This window comes from Cherax quadricarinatus, chromosome 91 (assembly GCF_038502225.1).
Source record: "Cherax quadricarinatus isolate ZL_2023a chromosome 91, ASM3850222v1, whole genome shotgun sequence".
NCBI classification, from domain to species: Eukaryota; Metazoa; Arthropoda; class Malacostraca; order Decapoda; family Parastacidae; genus Cherax; species Cherax quadricarinatus.
Window position 1 is genome coordinate 10204924 of NC_091382.1, and position 13185 is coordinate 10218108.

The window sequence follows — 13185 nt, forward strand, 5'->3', positions numbered from 1 at the left end:
CAAATCTCCTAAGGAGCATATCAAACAGATAACTACAGCAGCATATGGGCGCCTGGCAAACCTGAGAATAGTGTTCCGATACCTCAATAAGGAATCGTTCAGGACTACGCCGTGTACGTCAGGCCCATACTGGAGTATGCAGCACCAGCTTGGAGCCCATACCTGGTCCAGCACGTCAAGAAATCAGCCTGACGACACTGGAGAATAGGAGAGTTAGGGGAGACATGATAACGATAAACAAAATACTGTGAGAAACTGACAAGGGGGACAGAGACAGGATGTTCCAGAGATGGGACACAGAAACAAGAGGTTACAATTGGAAGTTGAAGACTCAGATGAGTCAAAGGGATGTTAGGAAGTATATCTACAGTCATAGAGTTGTCAGGAAGTGGAACAGTCTGACAAGTGACGTAGTGGAGGCAGGAATCACTCGTAGTTTTAAGACGAGGTTTGATAAAGCTCATGGAGCAGGGAGAGGACCTAGTAGCGATCAGTGAAGAGGCGGGGCCAGAAGCTATGACTCGACCCCTGCAACCACAAATAGGTGAGTACACACATTGTTACACTCACTCCACACAGACACACACTTTTACACTCACTTCACACACACACACACACACACACACACACACACACACACACACACACACACACACACACACACACACTGCTATACTCACCCCGTACATGTGCTAGCTGTGTATCACACAATCCAAAGATTTACGCAGTTCGTGGGATGCAGCAAATTGCTTTCATATTAGATTTAGTAATTTACCAAAAACGCACGATTGCATCGTTCACATTTCCATAAGATTTAAAATCACGATTGACTTACCTGAGGCAGCTGCAAGGTGATCCAGCCAATGATGGATCAGCTTCCAACTGTGAAAAGCGGATCATATGCAGAAAATTGGACTTAATTTGTAACTAAAAGTATAATCCAAAGAAATAATTGGAAATTTATAACGTACTTTAGGTAAATACAAGAATGATAGCACTTAGGCACTTTCGTGCTTTTACAAGCCATCTTTAGTTGAATTACACAGATTTAAAAGTAGGTATAGATCTTAGTAATAGATACACGCTTTAGCTCACGTTTCTTTCTAAATTTAAAAGCTATTCCCATTTTTCATGGGGAAAAATTCGACATGGGTCAATTTTCTAAGGTAACATGTACAAATGGTGCACAAGAATTTTTGCAGAATATTTCTGGACGTTGGCAAGAGATGATTCTTCAGCCCACTATAAGCATCAAGCGCAAAAATACAGAGTAGATACGGATCAGAGTTTAAAACATACTGACACATATTGTACGTTATAATAAAATAATCAAATATTATATGTCTCGTATCTTTAAACCTATAACCAATAAGCATTTTTCAAGGTGATATTTGGATTCACGACATGAAAATACATAAGAATTAACTAATCTCATTTAAGAAGTATACAACTTTTCAAAAAATTTTGACCAGTGTTATGGGAAAAATGCTAGTATGAAATATTCAAGACATTTCACAAATAACCCGCACATAAAAGAGAGAAGCTTACGACGACGTTTCGGTCCGACTTGGACCATTGACAAAGTCACGTGACTTTGTCAATGGTCCAAGTCGGACCGAAACGTCGTCGTAAGCTTCTCTCTTTTATGTGCGGGTTATTTGTGTATTGTTCCAGTCACGGTATTGTGCCTTTTTGTTATTTATTCAAGACATTTATTAAGCAGACATTTCACCACAAGTGGCTTCTTTAGTCCTGAAGAAGACTGAAGAAACCACTCGTAGCGAAACGTTTCCTTAATAAGTATCTTGAACAGTGCTTATGTCTGTTTTCTTAACTAAGAATTGCCCAGTGCCTATTCCTCTTAAAAAGTGCATAAGAAAAAAATATTAAGAACAAACATTGGCAGGGAGATAAGCTAGTTAATGTATAATACAGTGCACTGTATCACTTAATGTATAATACAGTGCACTGTATCACTTAATGTATAATACAGTGCACTGTATCACTTAATGTATAATACAGTGCACTGTATCACTTAATGTATAATACAGTGCACTGTATCACTTAATGTATAATACAGTGCACTGTATCACTTAATGTATAATACAGTGCACTGTATCACTTAATGTATAATACAGTGCACTGTATCACTTAATGTATAATACAGTGCACTGTATCACTTAATGTATAATACAGTGCACTGTATCACTTAATGTATAATACAGTGCACTGTATCACTTAATGTATAATACAGTGCACTGTATCACTTAATGTATAATACAGTGCACTGTATCACTTAATGTATAATACAGTGCACTGTATCACTTAATGTATAATACAGTGCACTGTATCACTTAATGTATAATACAGTGCACTGTATCACTTAATGTATAATACAGTGCACTGTATCACTTAATGTATAATACAGTGCATTGTATCACTTAATGTATAATACAGTGCACTGTATCACTTAATGTATAATACAGTGCACTGTATCACTTAATGTATAATAAATTAACTCACTAAATATGGTTTGATGCCGAGTTCATCGAGGCTTTCAAATGCTAGATAACAACAGACTGGTAGACATACTGAAATTCTACCTTTGAAGAACAATCATTACCGTATTATTCAAATCATAACTCACTTATCATATGTGTGTAGATAAATGGTTCAGAGAACCGACAAGTTGATAAATTAGAGACATGTGCAACACTTGGGTATTTTCAATGAGGAAAAAAATATTAGTGAAGTGAAGCAGTCGTAGGCGGCGTCACCTTGGACAAATCCACAGGTGGAAGTAGGTCATGACTATAGGCAAGTGAAGACTTATCTGTATCAAGATCCCAAGATGTTGATGTGTCTGACAGGAATGTAGATAAATGATATAGGAATGATGAAAAAAAAAAAAACCATACCACGGGCAAGGTTAGAACCCGCGATCAGAGAGTCTCATAACTCCAGACCCAGTGGCTAACGCGTCGGTCTGGAGTTTTATGACTATCTGGTCGCGGGTTCTAACCCCGCCCGTGGTATGGTTTAAAATCCCCCTTTTTATGGTACCAAGATGTGAGTTAATTCTATATTTTTTTTTTTCAGAATTCTTGGGTGTGAGCTGCGCGCTTGAGATCCACGTCACTCCCTGCCTCCCTGCCTCCCTGCCTCCCTGCCGACCTGACCAGACCAGACCACAGCACTGTGCCACACACTGCCAGTACCTGACTGAAAAACAGCAGCTGTGGAGACAAAGATATACGAAATTCAAGACATCTGAGGAAAGATTTCGCCACGAGTTGCGACGCCAACTAGAAGTCAATTAGGACTGAAGGAGCCAACTAGAAGTCAATTATGACTAAAGGAGCCAACTAGAAGTCAATTAGGACTGAAGGAGCCAACTAGAAGTCAATTAGGACTGAAGGAGCCAACTAGAAGTCAATTAGGACTGAAGGAGCCAACTAGAAGTCAATTAGGACTGAAGGAGCCAACTAGAAGTCAATTAGGACTGAAGGAGCCAACTAGAAGTCAATTAGGACTGAAGGAGCCAACTAGAAGTCAATTAGGACTGAAGGAGCCAACTAGAAGTCAATTAGGACTGAAGAAGCCAACTAGAAGTCAATTAGGACTGAAGGAGCCAACTAGAAGTCAATTAGGACTGAAGGAGCCAACTAGAAGTCAATTAGGACTGAAGAAGCTAACTAGAAGTCAATTAGGACTGAAGGAGCCAACTAGAAGTCAATTAGGACTGAAGGAGCCAACTAGAAGTCAATTAGGACTGAAGGAGCCAACTAGAAGTCAATTAGGACTGAAGGAGCCAACTAGAAGTCAATTAGGACTGAAGGAGCCAACTAGAAGTCAATTAGGACTGAAGAAGCCAACTAGAAGTCAATTAGGACTGAAGGAGCCAACTAGAAGTCAATTAGGACTGAAGAAGCCAACTAGAAGTCAATTAGGACTGAAGGAGCCAACTAGAAGTCAATTAGGACTGAAGGAGCCAACTAGAAGTCAATTAGGACTGAAGAAGCCAACTAGAAGTCAATTAGGACTGAAGGAGCCAACTAGAAGTCAATTAGGACTGAAGGAGCCAACTAGAAGTCAAGTAGGACTGAAGAAGCCAACTAGAAGTCAATTAGGACTGAAGAAGCCAACTAGAAGTCAATTAGGACTGAAGGAGCCAACTAGAAGTCAATTAGGACTGAAGGAGCCAACTAGAAGTCAATTAGGACGGAAGGAGCCAACTAGAAGTCAATTAGGACTGAAGGAGCCAACTAGAAGTCAATTAGGACTGAAGGAGCCAACTAGAAGTCAATTAGAACTGAAGGAGCCAACTAGAAGTCAATTAGGACTGAAGGAGCCAACTAGAAGTCAATTAGGACTGAAGGAGCCAACTAGAAGTCAATTAGAACTGAAGGAGCCAACTAGAAGTCAATTAGGACTGAAGGAGCCAACTAGAAGTCAATTAGGACTGAAGAAGCCAACTAGAAGTCAATTAGGACTGAAGGAGCCAACTAGAAGTCAATTAGGACTGAAGGAGCCAACTAGAAGTCAATTAGGACTGAAGGAGCCAACTAGAAGTCAATTAGGACTGAAGGAGCCAACTAGAAGTCAATTAGAACTGAAGGAGCCAACTAGAAGTCAATTAGGACTGAAGGAGCCAACTAGAAGTCAATTAGGACTGAAGAAGCCAACTAGAAGTCAATTAGGACTGAAGGAGCCAACTAGAAGTCAATTAGGACTGAAGGAGCCAACTAGAAGTCAATTAGGACTGAAGGAGCCAACTAGAAGTCAATTAGGACTGAAGGAGCCAGCTAGAAGTCAATTAGGACTGAAGAAGCCACTCGTGACGAAATGCTTCCACAATAAATGTCTTGAGGTGTCCATGTGTGTCTTTATTGCCATCAACCAATAATATACCTTTATTGCCATCAACCAATAATATACCTTTATTGCCATCAACCAATAATATACCTTTATTGCCATCAACCAATAATATACCTTTATTGCCATCAACCAATAATATACCTTTATTGTCATCAACCAATAATATACCTTTATTGCCATCAACCAATAATATACCTTTATTGCCATCAACCAATAATATACCTTTATTGCCATCAACCAATAATATACCTTTATTGCCATCAACTGCTCATGTCTTTATTACTATTAACTAATAACACAAAGAATAATAGTAAACAGAGTTAAGTCAGAGGAGACTATAGTGTAAAACTCTGTTCCACGAGGCACAGTACTCGCTCCCATCCTGTTCCTCATCCTCATATCTGACAAAGAGAGATGTAAACCACAGTGCAGTGTCTTCCTTTGCTGGCGATAATAGGATCTGCATGAGACTGTCATCCATTGAGAACACTTGCGTGGTATATATCCGCTTGCCAAATCTGCAAGCGGATATATACCATGTCTACAAATAGACCACAGAAAACAATTTTAAGTTCATTGAAGACAAATTTCAATTACTCCGCTATGAACAGTTTTAGGAAATATTAGCTAGATCGGAATATAAAACAAATTCTAATCATACAATAGAGCGGGAAACTAATGTGAAGGACCTAGGAGTGATAATGTCAGAGGATCTCACTTTCAAAGATCACAAATATGTCATTATCACATGTGCGAGAAAAATGATGTGAAGGATAACGAGAACTTTCAAAACAAGGGATGCAAAGACAATGATGATTCTCTTTAAATCACTCGTTCTCTCTAGGCTGGAATACTGATGTGCTGTACAATAACAGCCCCATTCAAGGCAGGTGAAAGTGCGGGTCTGGAGAATATTCAGAGATTTTGTACGTATAAGTACAATCAAACACTAAGTACTAGGGCCGTTTGAAGTCTCTTGACCTATACTCGTTAGAATGCAGGTGTGGAAGATACATCATCATTAAATCTGGAAAATTATAGAGGGATTAGTCTCAAATCTGCAGACAGAAATCATTCCCTATGGCAACAAAAGATTAGGCAGGTGATCAACATACTGCCAATGAAAAACAGGGGCGCCATGAGTGTACTAAGTGTCATGGGCTGACAACTGTTCAAGAGCTTCCCAGCATAAATAAGGGGGATTATCAATAGACCCCCCGATTGTCTTCCAGAGGAAACTGGACAAGCAAGGCACCTGAAGTCAGTACCTGACCAGCCGGGCTGTGGTTCGTACACTGGACTGCGTGTAGCCATCAGTAACTGCCTGGTTGATCAGGCCACGGTTATGTTGACCCTTAGAACACCCTCTGTCACCAACTGTCCATAATATCTTCATTACCATTAAGTGCTCATTAAAGCTCCAGCAGCTGGGTCAAGCCTCGACACTTCTACTGATCCTCAAAGTCATTCCTATCGCCCAACTTATTCCCCAGTCCTTGTGTCCCAGCTCACCCTTCTTCATCCTCTCCCATCCAAGATCTTATCTTGTCGTGATGACCATCACGGATGATGGGAAGAGATAGGCAGTATGTAGATTAAACTAATGATGTATTCACCAATATTTTTCCCACATGGAATAAGCTGTAACTCCTGGGCCCCCTCTCTCTCCTTTCCACTTCAATTATCGGTCAAGTTACTCCTTGCAATTATCTCTGTCATCCGCATTTTTTAATCCATGTACAGGAGGGCTCCGGTTTACAGCGTTTCGCTAATGCAGCGGTTTTCAGTTATAGCCATTCTTTATTTATTCAGACTTCGTACAATAAATATACTCACTGTAAGGACGAAAATATTTTAAGGTAAGTAATGTCTGTACTGTACATGTTTTTTTCGGCAGAGTTATATTGTTCACTTAATATATGATAGTGTAAACATGTTATCAGACTTTTATGTGCATTTGAAAGTGAGAAAAAAGGCAATGTTTCACTTTACAGCGATTATAGCAGTAGCCCGGAACCTAACCTGCTGTATAAGCGGGGACCCTCCTGTACAACAGTAGCCCGGAACCTAACCTGCTGTATAAGCGGGGACCCTCCTGTACAACAGTAGCCCGGAAACTAACCTGCTGTATAAGCGGGGACCCTCCTGTACAACAGTAGCCCGGAACCTAACCTGCTGTATAAGCGGGGACCCTCCTGTACAACAGTAGCCCGGAACCTAACCTGCTGTATAAGCGGGGACCCTCCTGTACAACAGTAGCCCGGAACCTAACCTGCTGTATAAGCGGGGACCCTCCTTTACAACAGTAGCCCGGAACCTAACCTGCTGTAAAAGCAGGGTCTTCCTGTACAACAGTAGCCCGGAACCTAACCTGCTGTATAAGCGGGGACCCTCCTGTACAACAGTAGCCCGGAACCTAACCTGCTGTATAAGCGGGGACCCTCCTGTACAACAGTAGCCCGGAACCTAACTTGCTGTATAAGCGGGGACCCTCCTGTACAACAGTAGCCCGGAACCTAACCTGCTGTAAAAGAAGGGTCTTCCTGTACAACAGTAGCCCGGAACCTAACCTGCTGTATAAGCGGGGACCCTCCTGTACAACAGTAGCCCGGAACCTAACCTGCTGTAAAAGCAGGGCCTGTCTGTATTGAGTTCGTCTTCACTACATCACCCTCCTAATATATTCAATTCGTTCATTACTCTCACACGGAAGGAATTATTTCTTAGGTCCCTGTGGGTGAGGGGTATTAAGCATCAATAATACATCAGTGGCCAGTATGCACGACGCTGGCAATAATACTGAGTTTCATTTTCAGTGGAACCCATCTCTCCTGTTATAAGTTATTTATCAGGGGAATATTGCAGTTCCTAGAATATAACTCGGAGGTAATGGGAGCTGTGCACCTGTTGGACACACACACACACACACACACACACACACACACACACACACACACACACACACACACACACACACACACACACACACACACACTCACAACATACACAACACACACACACACACACACACACACACACACACACACACACACACACACACACACACACACTCACAAAATACACAACACACACACACACACACACACACACACACACACACACACACACACACACACACACACACACACACTCACAACATACACAACACACACACAAACACACGATACACGGGGATATCAGTTAACATTTCCTCAGTCTCAGGATGTTGAGGAAGTTGGACCTTCACCATACAAAGTTTTAAGAACAAACAGGATAGACTCCACGAGGCTAGGAAGGTATGAATCTGGCAAACGGCTAGTAGAAAGTCGCGGCCAGGCGCTAAGACTCGACCCCCTGCATACACAGATACTTGAGTACATGACTCACGAAATCGTAATGACACGATTGCAAACAAACCATACCACGGATGGGTTTGAACCCGCGGCCATAAAGTCTCAAAACTAAAGACCGTCGAGTTAGCTAGCTGGTCCAGTGGCTAACGCGACGGTCTGGAGTTTTGAGACTCTCTGACCGCGGGTTCCAACCCCATCCGTGGTATGGTTTGTTTACAATCGTGTCATTACGATTTCGTGAGTCATGTTGAGGGCTTTGAGGGGACTTGAGCAAGAGTTCGTCACGGCTACGGTAGCGGGAGATTCGTCGGTAAAAACTTGCATTTGTGGTCACAGTGGTGCCTGTGCTAACCTTCCTATGGTGTAGAAATATACCTAGTTGGATGAATCTTATTGAAGCTAGCTGGTCCAGTGGCTAACGCGTCGGTCTGGAGTTTTGAGACTCTGACCGCGGGTTCAAACCTCATCAGTGATATATTTTTTTTTATACTCGAGTACATATTGATGAGTACAAGAAGGAATCAATTTGGCTACCAAGCGTCCATCCAGAGGTCCGAAGGAGTTAAAAAAGACGCTCTGTCTCTCTCTCTGTGGGTGTATTGTGTAGATAAACGCTTCAGAGAACCGGCAAGTTGATAAATTAGACATGTGCAACAATTGTGGAAACATTTCGCCCCCACAGAGTGGCTTCATCAGCCCATTCTTCCGTGTATTGGACTGATGAAGCCACTGTGTGGGGGCGAAATGTTTCCACAGTAAAGATAACGAAGTGTAGTATTTGTGTCTAATTTATCATATAAGTGTGTCATTATCTGTTTACAGTTGCGGTAATATACTTCAAGGTCTCCTGTCTTCCATAATTAAATTGCCATCTATATTATCGTCCTATCACACCCTGAAGACGAATACGTTAGTCTGATAAATTAATACCAGAATATAACAAACAAAAACGTAACCGTCGATGTTCTTCACAACGAACGCCGCAGTACAGAATTAAATTATGCATTGTAAGCGCCGATAAATACTACCCGCTTCAACACTGCGCTTGAAAAAGTCCAGAATTTAGCACTGCGCATTGTCGCCCAGAAACACCGCTACCAGAGCGTTAGTTGGGTCGTTTATTAGAAGGATTTAAAACCTACATGTCACTAAAGAACAAAGTCACAATACTGTGACTGGAACAATACACAAATAACCCGCACATGGGATAAACTTTATGACGGCATTTAGACCATTAACTAGTCACTATATACCACCAGTCAAAAATACTCCAATAACTAAAATAAGGATTAAACTCCCGGTGTATATATACTCATGGATGAATTCCCCTCGTGGCTAGGTTATTTATTGTTACAAAATGCGGCATCTGTTAAGTGAAGATATCTCCAGAGAATGCTAGATCACTTATTAATTCCCCTCTAGCAATTAGACCAGGGGTGGCCAACCTTTTGCATTCCATAAGACAGTTTTTTTCAAGCTCCAGTTCAGGCGCCATACGACACTTTTACCCAAATTCTTTAAAAATATGTTAATATAGAAAACACCTTGGACAACCCTTTCAAGTGAGAACTGTTGGATCTGAGACTGACCTGACCTCTCAGTGGCTACATTCTCACTACTACTACTACTACTCTGCACCTCTCCTTCCGACAGTATTTAAGTCTCCGCACTGTCGCTTGATCTTCAGATAGTTCCTGACTATGGAACTGAACTTCTCCAGGCTGAGGGACTGACAACCTCAAATTCTACGACTTCAAGGGTGATGGACTGATTACATCATCTTCACATCTCTACTGTTCCTGCCTACTTTCTGTATTCGACTGAAGAAGCCTACTGTGTAGGCGAAACGTTTCGGAATAAAGTTGCCTATGTGTCTTACCTACCAACCTGTCGGTATTGTATACCATTTTGATGCTCATCTTGTCAGACACTGCAACACATGGCCTCTTGGTACAGAAAACACCTTGGACAACCCTTTCAAGTGAGAACTGTTGGATCTGAGAGGGACCTGACCTCTCAGTGGCTACATTCTCACTACTACTATTTGTTCTTGTCCTGTAGTTACAAATTTAGATCATTGAGATCTCTGGTAAGTTCAACTAAAAATGCTGAAACAAATAACTATCTGTTATGACAGCTCATTCTTCTCTTCAAGAAAATTATGAACACTGTTTTTCAGTTTCCAAAATCTACCGAGAACCTGTCGTCTAGAAAGCCACCGCATCTCACAATGAAGGATAACATCACAAATTACAAATATAACAATTCACAACATTTTCTAAATTCTATTCTGTTTAAGAACATAAGAACATAAGAAAGGAGGAACACTGCAGCAGGCCCGTTGGCCCATACTAGGCAGGTCCTTTACAATTCATCCCACTAACAAACATTTGACCTACCCAATTTTCAATGCTACCCAAGAAATAAGCTCGGATGTGCAAGTCCCACTCAAATCCAACCCATCCCACTCATGTATTTATCCAACCTAAATTTGAAACTACCCAAAGTCCCAGCCTCAATAACCCAACTAGGTAGACTGTTCCACTCATCTACTACCCTATTTCCAAACCAATACTTTCCTATGTCCTTTCTAAATCTAAACTTATCTAATTTAAATCATTTATATATTTTCACAACCGGTGGCAGCATAACATGTTTCAGATTTAAAGTTTTTCCACACAGAGGTTCTTGGTGCATAATGCAGTAATGTGTACGAATGGTATACAATACCGACAAAATGAGATTAAGACACATGTGCAACATCTGGGTATCTTTATTGTAGACGTTTCGCCATCCAGGGGCTTTATCAATACAAATTCTAGGACATAACTTGAAGACAGTAGAACTATGTACAGAAGATGAGGTAATCAGTCCCTCAACCTAGGAGTAGGTGCGAAGAGCACCATAGTCGTGTGGAGATTCTGAAGCAGAAGAAAGGATCCTGGCGGTTATATAGTAACGTCAGGTGTAGCAGACGAGGGCATATTCACTGGTGGGCGGGATTCCCCAGTGGAAGTAGGTCTTTCCCAAAGAGATGGGTTAGTTGTAGTAGTAGTTGTAGTAGTAGTTGTCGTAGTCGTGAAGGCTATGTACATGTCCTCAGAATTAAGATTCCATGATGTTGCAGTGTCTGACAAGTTGTATTGTATACCATTCGTACACAACTTGTCAGACACTGCAACATCATGGAATCTTAATTCTGAGGACATGTACATAGCCTTCACGACTACGACAACTACTACTACAACTACTACTACAACTAACCCATCTCTTTGGGAAGGACCTACTTCCACTGGGGAATCCCGCCTACCAGTGAATATGCCCTCGTCTGCTACACCTGACGTTACTATATAAGCGCCAGGATCCTTTCTTCTGCTTCAGAATCTCCACGACTATGGTGCTCTTCGCACCTACTCCTAGGTTGAGGGACTGATTACCTCATCTTCTGTACATAGTTCTACTGTCTTCAAGTTATGTCCTAGAATTTGTATTGATAAAGCCCCTGGATGGCGAAACGTCTACAATAAAGATACCCAGATGTTGCACATGTGTCTTAATCTCATAATGCAGTAATATTTTAGTATAGAAAGACTTAAAAAGATTTAAAGCAAAGTTGGAGTCCCAGCTACTTTACCTATCATTGACGATGCTCCGTCAGTACAAACACTGATAACTTGACTAGAATCTAGTTGCAGATTTTCTAGGCAATATGTTTTTCCACGAAATGACTCAAGACCGATAAGTTCTTCAAAGATGTTAAAATTATCAATTCCTCGTAAAATTGCTTAACTGGGCAGCATCACATATATCAGCAGATTCGCCCAGAGGTAAAGAAAAGAAAGTACAAACATGGGCAGGATCTTTCAGTTGCTCAGATACATCATGGTAAACTTCTTCAGTGCGTCTTGCAACTGTCTGCTTTGACAGAACGATTTTGTCTACTTTTTTTATTTACAACCAAGATATCTTGTAAATATTTGGAGACAAGGTTTAGCAATTTCTTGTTCATCGGTGAAAGGCTTCTGTTTTTAGCCATCACAAAGGCAATTTCTTAAGACGCTTCCATCATCGCCAAACTTTCACAACTTGACTCACGAAATCGTAATGACACGATTGCAACCAAACCATACCACGGATGGGGATAGAACCCGCGATCAGAGAGTCTCAAAACTCCAGACCGACGCGTTAGCCACTGGACCAGCTAGCTACAATAAGATTCATTCAACTAGGTATATTTCTACACCATAGGAAGGTTAGCATAGGCACCACTGTGACCACAAATGCAAGTTTTTACAGACGAATCTCCAGCTAGCGTGGCCTATGCTAACCTTCCTATGGTGTAGAAATATACCTAGCTGGATGAATCTTATCGTGGCTAGCTGGTCCAGTGGCTAACGCCACGGTCTGGAGTTTTGAGACTCTCTGACCGCGGGTTCTATCCCCACCCGTGGTATGGTTTCACAACTTCTTTTAACAAATACATTTTTTATATTTGATAATTTTTCTTAATCCTATACTCTTTATAAACTCAGACCTAAGCACTAACTTCAGTTTCTCTAGTTCAGCCTGAAGTTTGTTATAGTGTCTATTAAATTTTCTATTATCTGAGTGTTTTCACACACAATGCACAACAATTTTCCTGACAGACCCACAAGAAATAAGTACTATACTTATCTTCCCACTGTTCAGTAAACTGACACTGACTCTCACTTTCTGGTTTTCTTTGGCTCGTCATTTTTTTGCACTTTGATGGGTAACTGTAAAAAGTATAAAACTTCAATTGTTCACAAAGAGCGAAGCACAACTCTTCCTCGCTAGTGTTAATTGTAAAATGCCTGGTAAAAATGTGGGATAAACTGCAGCCACTGCTACTGCCTGGCGCCTCAAGATCAAAATAGTATCAAACGTATACAGGCTGACCGAAACGTCGTCCTTAGCTCCTCTCTTCTATGTG